The sequence below is a fragment of the Mytilus californianus genome, unplaced genomic scaffold, assembly GCF_021869535.1.
Source record: "Mytilus californianus isolate M0D057914Y unplaced genomic scaffold, xbMytCali1.0.p SCAF_13, whole genome shotgun sequence".
Lineage (NCBI taxonomy): Eukaryota > Metazoa > Mollusca > Bivalvia > Mytilida > Mytilidae > Mytilus > Mytilus californianus.
Genome location: NW_026262615.1, coordinates 31,016,707 through 31,025,805, shown reverse-complemented (window position 1 = coordinate 31,025,805; position 9,099 = coordinate 31,016,707). Strand labels below are relative to the sequence as shown.

General features: G+C 33.8%; 1 long non-coding RNA gene across 2 annotated transcripts; it reads left to right on the top strand.

The window, feature by feature from the left end:
- The first annotated feature begins 819 nt into the window (after positions 1 to 819).
- Positions 820 to 5,944, top strand: LOC127723501 (uncharacterized). Of its 2 annotated transcripts, XR_007992104.1 has the most exons (3): positions 820 to 980; positions 4,691 to 5,496; positions 5,822 to 5,944. It is a non-coding gene; the product is annotated as an uncharacterized LOC127723501 (long non-coding RNA). The 2 variants fall into 2 exon arrangements; XR_007992103.1 differs by lacking the exon at positions 820 to 980 and having other exon boundaries at positions 4,550 to 5,496.
- Positions 5,945 to 9,099: the final 3,155 nt, after the last annotated feature.

The following is a 9,099-nucleotide window of genomic DNA, read 5'->3' as shown; positions in this document are numbered from 1 at the left end:
CCAAAGGGCAGGTGGATGAGTACTGAAAATTGTCTCTTGTCCTCGACATCAGGAATACTGATATAAGCATTTTTTATCGTAAAATACTTACTTACAGATTGTGGTTTGAAAGTATATTTCTTTCCTAGTAGAAATTTATATCAATTTCTAGTACATTTCTAACAAACTTTTGGTACATTGTAAGTCTCCGTTCACTTTATTTTTAATGTTTTGCAGCTAAAAGTATTATTTCAAATTGGACAGTGTTCAGCAGCAAGTATTACAATGTGATTAGGATGAGATTAAAAGATGTATATCTTGAAGCACATACTGACCCATAGAATAAAGAGAATAAGGAAAGACAGTGAAAAACAGGAAATATTTGAAAGGGTAAACATTTATTTTTCAAAAAAAAAAACTGATTATGGTCTTCTTAAATTTCATTACTGTGATAAAGATTTATGTTAATTTCCATCAGGAAATTGTTATACCTTATTTCATATTAATTGGGACAAAATATGCTTTACAACCAAATATAGTGTATACAAATAAAGAAATATTGTGTTTTAAGTAAACAATGTAAAAAAATTTCCTGTTCTGCAATTAAGTAAAAAGAACCATTTCATTGAAGGAACTGGGATGTATAAGTAATCTCCCACACATTGCGCTTACTAAGATTTAATTTCATTCAAATTTGTCAACTGTCTACCTAATATTTTACAATAATAAAATGGGTACATGTGGCATGATTGCCAATGAGATAACTTTGTAGCAGAGACCAAAGGGCAAGTGGATGAGTACTGAAAATTGTCTCTTGTCCTCTACATCAGGAATACTTATATAGGCATTTTTATATGACCGCAAAAAAATTTTTGTGGTCGTATATTGGTATGACGTCGTCGTCGTCGTCCGGCGTCCTCCGGCGTCGTCCGAAGACACATTGGTTTTCGCACTCTAACTTTAGTTTAAGTGAATGGATCTCTATGAAATTTTACCACAAGGTTCAATACCACTAAAGGAAGGTTGGGATTGATTTTGGGGGTTATGGTACCAACAGTAAAGGAATTAGGGGCCAAAAAGGGGCCAAAAATAAGCATTTTTGTAACTTCCAGACATAACTTGTGTGTTAGTGTATGGATCTCTCTGACATTGTACCACCACAGGTTCCTTATCACAAAAGGAATGCTGGGATTGATTTTGGGGGTAATTGCCTTAAAATTTTAGGAATTAGGGGCCAAAAAAGTGGCAAAAAACAAGCATTTTTCTAGTTTCATGACAATAACTTGTGTTCAAGTGTATGTATCTCTCTGAAATTGTACTGCAAGGTACCATACCACAAAGGGAAGGCTGGGATTGATGATGGGGGTAATTGCCTCAATATTTTAGGAATTAGGGGCCAAAAAGGGGCAAAAAACAAGCATTTTTCTAGTTGCAGGACAATAACTTGTGTGTTAGTGTATGGATCTTTCTGAAATTGTACTACAAGGTTCCATATCACAAAGGGAAAGCTGGGTTTGAGTTTGGGGGTAATTGCCCTAAACGTTTAGGAATTTTGAGCCAAAAAGGGGCCAAAAAACACATTTGTCTAGTTACCAGACAATAACTTGTGTTCAAGTGTATGGATCTCTCTGAAATTGTACTGCAAGGTACCATACCACAAAGGGATGGCTTGGATTGAGTTTGGGGGTGATGAATCATAAGGGGGTTCAAAAAATTTGGGGGGGGATTTTTTTTTTCCTTTTTTTTTTCTTTTAAAATTTTCCATTTTAAGTTGGTTATTTCTGATTTATATTTAAAAGCAAATAATAATGATATGGTAGGAGATACACACCAAACTGGATGTGTAAATTATTATATAATAAGTATTGTGCAATAGCAAGAAATTTTCAATTGCACAGTATTGCACAATAGCAAGAAATCTTCAATTGCACAGTATTGCGCAATAGCAAGAAATCTTCAATTGCACAGTATTGCGCAATAGCAAGAAATATCCAATAGCACAATATTGCGCAATAGCAAGAAATTGTCAATTGTACAGTATTGCGCAATAGCAAGAAATATTTAATTGCACAGTATTGTGCAAAAGAAGATACTTCGTAAAAATTGCTTATTTCTTGACCAATTTCAATGGGGTTTTATTCTTGAATTCTTGGGGTTCTTTAACATGCTGAATCTAACCGTGTATTTAGTTTGTGGATTTTGGGCCCCGTTTTTAAATTGGTCCACATTGAGTTCCAAAGGGTCCAAAATTAAACTTTGTTTGATTTCATCAAAAATTGAATTATTGGGGTTCTTTGATATGCCGAATCTAACCGTGTATTTAGATTCTTAATTTTTGGTTCCGTTTTCAAATTGCTCTACATTAAGGTCCAAAGGGTCCAAAATTAAAATTAGTTTGATTTTAACAAAAATTGAATTCTTAGGGTTATTTGATATGCTGAATCTAAACATGTATTTAGATTTTTGATTATGGGCCCAGTTTTCAAGTTGGTCCAAATGGGGGTCCAAAATTAAACTTTGTTTGATTTCAACAAAAATTGAATATATGGGGTTCTTTGATATGCTGAATCTAACCATGTATTTAGATTTTTGATTTTTGGGCCCCGTTATCAACTTGGTCCACATTGAGGTCAAAAGGGTCCAAAATTAAAATTTGTTTGATTTCATCAAAAATTGAATTCTTGGGGTTCTTTGATATGCTGAATCTAACCATGTATTTAGATTTTGGATATTGGACCATAATAGGTGAATGTCCAATTTAAAATTTTCAAGTTCTTAGACCACATTCATTCTGTGTCAGAAACCTATGCTGTGTCAAATATTTAATCACAATCCAAATGCAAAGCTGTATCAAGCTTGAATGTTGTGTCCATACTTGCCCCAACTGTTCAGGGTTCAACCTCTGCGGTCGTATCAAGCTGCACCCTGCGGAGCATTTTATTTATCGTAAAATACTTACTTACGGATTGTGGTTTGAAAGTATATTTCTTTCCTAGTAGAAATTTATATCCATTTCTAGTACCTTTCTAACAAACTTTTGATAAGTCTCCATTCACTTTATTTTTAATGTGTTGCAGCTAGAGTTATTTTTTCAAATTGGACAGTGTTCAGCCACAAGCATTACAATATGATTTGGATGGAACAAAAGCAATGCAAATATCATGATGCACATACTGACCCATAGAATAAAGAGAAAGAAAGATAGTGAAAAACAGGAAATATTTGAAAGGGTAAACATTTATTTTTTTAATCTAATAGACTGACTATGACCTAATTAGATTTCATTACTGTGATAAAGATTTATGTTAATTTCCATCAGGAAATTGGTATACCTTATTTCATATTAATAGGTACAAAATTTGCTGTACAACCAAATATAGTGTATAAAATTTCAGAAAAATTGCATTTTAAGTAAACAATGTAAAAAAATATCATGTTCTGCAATTGAGTAAAATTTTAAGATTCATTTCATATAATTATATAAGGAACTGGGATGTATAAGGAATCTCCCACACATTGCGCTTACTAAGATTTTATTTCATTCAAATTTGTCAACTGTCTACCTAATATTTTACAATAATAAAATGAGTACTTGTGGCATGATTGCCAATGAGATAACTTTGTACCAGAGACCAAAGGGCAAGTGGATGAGTACTGAAAATTGTCTCTTGTCCTCTACATCAGGAATACTTATATAGGCATTTTTTATCGTTAAATACTTACTTACGGATTGTGGTTTAAAGTATATTTCTTTCCTAGTAGAAATTTATATCCATTTCTAGTACCTTTCTAATAAACTTTTGATAAGTCTTCATTCACTTTATTTTTAATGTGTTGCAGCTAGAGTTATTATTTCAAATTGGACAGTGTTCAGCCGCAAGTATTACAATGATTTGGATGAGATCAAAAGCAATGCAAATATCATGATGCACATACTGACCCATAGAATAAAGAGAAAGAAAGATAGTGTAAAACAGGAAATATTTGAAAGGGTAAACATTTCTTTTTTTAATCTAATAGACTGATTATGACCTAATTAGATTTCATTACTGTGATAAAGATTTATGTTAATTTCCATCAGGAAATTGGTATACCTTATTTCATATTAATTGGTACAAAAATATGCTGTACAACCAAATATAGTGTATAAAATTTCACAAAAATAGTGTTAAAGTAAACAATGTAAAAAATATCCTGTTCTGCAATTGAGTAAAGAGTCATTTCATATAAGGAACTGGGATGTATAAGTACTCTACCACACATTGTGCTTACTAAAATTTAATTTCATTCAAATTTTTCAACTGTCTACCAAATATTTTACAATAATAAAATGAGTACTTGTGGCATGATTGCCAATGAGATAACTTTGTAGCAGAGACCAAAGGGCAAGTGGATGAGTACTGAAAATTGTCTCTTGTCCTCGACATCAGGAATACTGATTTAAGCATTTTTTATCATAAAATTCTTACTTACAGATTGTGGTTTGAATGTATATTTCTTTCCTATTAAAAATTAATATCAATTTCTAGTACCTTTCTAACAAATTTTTGATATGTCTCCATTCATTTTATTTTTATACGACCGCAAAAATTAAAAATTTTTTGGTCGTATATTGGTATGACGTTGGCGTCGTCGTCGTCCGAAGACACATTGGTTTTCGCACTCTAACTTTAGTTTAAGTGAATGGATCTCCATGAAATTTTACCATAAGGTTCAATACCACAAAAGGAAGGTTGGGATTGATTTTGGGGGTTTTGGTACCAACAGTAAAGGAATTAAGGGCCAAAAAGGGGCCAAAAATAAGCATTTTTGTAACTTCCAGACATAACTTGTGTGTTAGTGTATGGATCTCTCTGACATTGTACCACAAGGTTCCATATCACAAATGGAATGCTGGGATTGATTTTGGGGGTAATTGTTGCAAAATTTTAGGAATTAGGGGCCAAAAAAGGGGCAAAAAACAAGCATTTTTCTAGTTTCATGATAATAACTTGTGTGTAAGTATATGGATTTTTCTGAAATTGAACTACAAGGTTCCATATCACAAAGGGAAAGCTGGAATTGAGTTTGGGGGTAATTGCCCAAAACGTTTAGGAATAAGGGGCCAAAAAGGGGCCAAAAATAAGCATTTTTCTAGTTTCCAGACAATAACTTGTGTTCAAGTGTATGGATCTCTCTGAAATTGTACTGCAAGGTACCATCCCACAAAGGGAATGCTGGGATTGATTTTGGGGGTAATTGCCTCAAAATTTTAGGAATTAGGGGCCAAAAAGGGGCAAAAAACAAGCATTTTTCTAGTTTCAGGACAATAACTTGTGTGTAAGTGTATGGATCTTTATGAAATTGTACTACAAGGTTCCATATCACAAAAGGAAAGCTGGGTTTGAGTTTGGGGGTAATTACCCTTAACGTTTAGGAATTTGGGGCCAAAAAGGGGCCTAAAAACAAGCATTTTTCTAGTTTCCAGACAATAACTTGTGTTCAAGTGTATGGATCTCTCTGAAATTGTACTGCAAGGTACCATATCACAAAAGGAAAGCTGGGTTAGAGTTTGGGGGTAATTGCTATAAACGTTTAGGAATTTGGGGCCAAAAAGGGGCCTAAAAACAAGCATTTTTCAAGTTTCAGGACAATAACTTGTGTGTAAGTGTATGGATCTTTCTGAAATTGTACTACAAGGTTCCATATCACAAAAGGAAAGCTGGGTTTGAGTTTGGGGGTAATTGCTATAAACGTTTAGGAATTTGGGGCCAAAAAGGGGCCTAAAAACAAGCATTTTTCTAGTTTCCAGACAATAACTTGTGTTCAAGTTGTATGGATCTCTCTGAAATTGTACTGCAAGGTACCATACCACAAAGGGAAGGCTGGGATTGAGTTTGGGGGTGATGAATCATAAGGGGGTTCAAAAAATTTAGTGGAGGGATTTTTTTTTTCTTTAAAATTTTCCATTTTAAATTGGTTATTTCTGATTTATATATAAAAGCAAATAATAATTATATGGTTTGAATAGGTAAATTAACATTTTTTAAGTTCTTAGACCACATTCATTCTGTGTCAGAAGCCTATGCTGTGTCAAATATTTAATCACAATCCAAATTCAGTGCTGTATCAAGCTTGAATGTTGTGTCCATACTTGCCCCAACTGTTCAGGGTTCGACCTCTGTGGTCGTATCAAGCTGCGCCCCAGCGGAGCATTTTATTAATGTTTTGCAGCTAGAGTTATTATTTCAAATTGTGAAAAAGGCAGATATTCAGTGTGAATTTTTGCCAAGAAGGACCAACAGGTTTGTAGGTTATTATGAATAGAATTGAGAATGGAAATTGGGAAATGGTCAAAGAGCAGAAAACAGTGCAAGGCCACCAATGGGTTTTCAACACGGCGATAAAATTCTGCACTTGGAGGTGGGCTTCAACTGGCCCCTAGACAAAGATGTGTACCAGTTCGTGAAAATTGATGTCACACTAAACTATAAAACATTAAAATGAATTAAAATTAAAAACCGTACAAGACTAACAAAGTCTGGAGGCTCCTGACTTGGGACAGGCGCAAAATTACACTGGTATGAAACATGTTTAGTGAGATCTTAACCCTCCTCCTATACCTCTAGCCAATGTAGAATTAACAAACCCATGCCAATATGCACAGTAAAACTCAAAGAAGTCTGAGTCCGATGTCAAAATAGGTAACAAAAGAAACTAAGCACTCGACTCCAATCTTAATTGACTAGGATTGTCAGTTTTCCTATCGAAGGTCGGTGGTTTTCTCCGGGCACTCTGGCTTCCTCCACCAATAAAAACTGGCCGCCATGAAATAGCCCAAAAGCGGTGCTTAAAAGTGGCGTTAAAACACCAAAAATAAAAAAAAAAATCAAATATATCAAATTTAGTATAATTATATTATTTGTTATACCCCACTTAGGGGTATTATGTTTTTCGGTCTGTGCATCCATTCGTTCATCCGTTCATCCTTTCGTTCATCCATCCGTCTGTTTGTTCGTTCATCCGTCTGTCCCACTTCAGGTTGAAGTTTTTGGTGAAGGTAGTTTTTGATGAAGTTGAAGTCCAATCAACTTGAAACTTAGTACATATGTTCCCTATGATATGATCTTTCTAATTTTAGTGCCAAATTAGAGTTTTTACCCCAATTTCACGGTCCACTGAACATAGAAAATGATAGTGCGGGTGGGTCATCCGTGTACTATGGACACATTCATGTTTTTCATAAAATATAGCCTTGTTTTTTTTTAATCAGTAAATATGGAACATGAACTCATTGTTGATGAAAAGATACATAAATGTAGTCATGAAGAAAAATGATTTAGTTCGCCAATAGTGAGAATTTTTCTTGGCAATCTATCAAAGGGAATGACTTTACTAACACATTTTACAATACTCTTTGTACAAGGAACATTGTAAAAGTTTTCTTGGCTTCAATGAAAGGGTATAATCAGTTACTGTTGATTCATTCAAGATCGTGGGATACCAATTTTCGTGGATTTCGTGGGTACAGGGCAACCATGAATTTCAATGTTCAACGAACTACAAATATTCTATAGGAATGATTGCAGACTTTGACAAAACCACGAAATAAAATATCAACGAAAATGCGAGTTTTCCTTAAACCACGAAAATTGGTACCCATGAAAATAAATTAATTCACAGTATGCATGAGTAACAGATTACTTCAATCAATTGCATGTAGACACTCAGGTCCAGACATGGTATTGGTCTTGTTAATGACACCTGAGTTTTTATGTTTCATTGATCAGACAATAATTTTTGTTTAGTTAATAGCCATTTCAAACAAAATTCATTTTGATTTCATTTTAAATCAACCTTTTTCATCACATTAATTTTAGTTTTGAGAATGATTTGTATTCATTTTAGGTAAACCTTGTGCACCTGAAGGTCATGGTTATGTGATGGCAGATGGATTTATTCACGCTGAAGTGACAGCAAGTATGTTTAATGTTTCCATCATTAAATTTATTTTAGGTAAATCTTTTTCGCCTGAAGGTCCTGATTACATGATGGCAGATGGTTTAATCCAACCTGAAGAAACAGGAAGTATGTTTAATATTTCTTTGATTAAATTAACAAATTTCATACATATTCCATTTTCAAAAATTTTATTAATATTCCTTTTTTTCAAAATTTATTCACATCATGAAATTTCTGTTTTTTTTTCAGTTTGTAAATAGATATAAGAAGATGTGGTATGAGTGCCAATGAGACAACTCTCCATCCAAGTCAAAATTTATAAAAGTAAACCATGACATGTCAAAGTAAGGTCTTCAACACGGAGCCTTGGCTCACACCGAACAGCAAGCTATAAAGGGCCCCAAAAATTACTAGTGTAAAACCATTCAAACAGGAAAACCAAGGGTCTAATCTATATAAAAAACGAGAAATGAGAAACACTTATGACCACATCAACAAACGACAACTACTGAACATCAGATTCCTGACTTAGGACAGGTGCAAACAATTGCAGCGGGTTTAAACGTTTTAATGGTACCAAACCTTCACCCTTATCTGAAACAATAGTGTAACATCACAACATAGAAAGACACACTATAAAATATCAATTGAAATGGCTTAGCTCAATCAAAAGACATATTAACACCAGTGAACATACACTGTAAGTCTTTTTTGCCTAAATGTTAATTGTTTTGAGAACATCATTGAAATATAGATCTTTAAAATGATCATTTCCTGCAGACACAATCATCTTAAGTTATGATTTCTGACCACAATAATTAAAAGTAAAACATGAAACGAGTGTCCAATGATTTGACAAACTACAAAATGTTGGCAAGGTGACCACACTGACCCAAATTTTGGCTCACACCGAACAGCAAGTTATAAAGGGCCCCAAAAATTACTAGTGTAAAACCATTCAAACAGGAAAACCAACGGTCTAATCTATATAAAAAACGAGAAACAAGAAACACTTATGAACCACATCAACAAACGACAACTACTGAACATCAGATTCCTGACTTAGGACAGGTGCAAACAATTGCAGCGGGTTTAAACGTTTTAATGGTACCAAACCCTTATCTGAAACAATAGTGTAACATCACAACATAGAAAGACACACTATAAAATATCAATTGA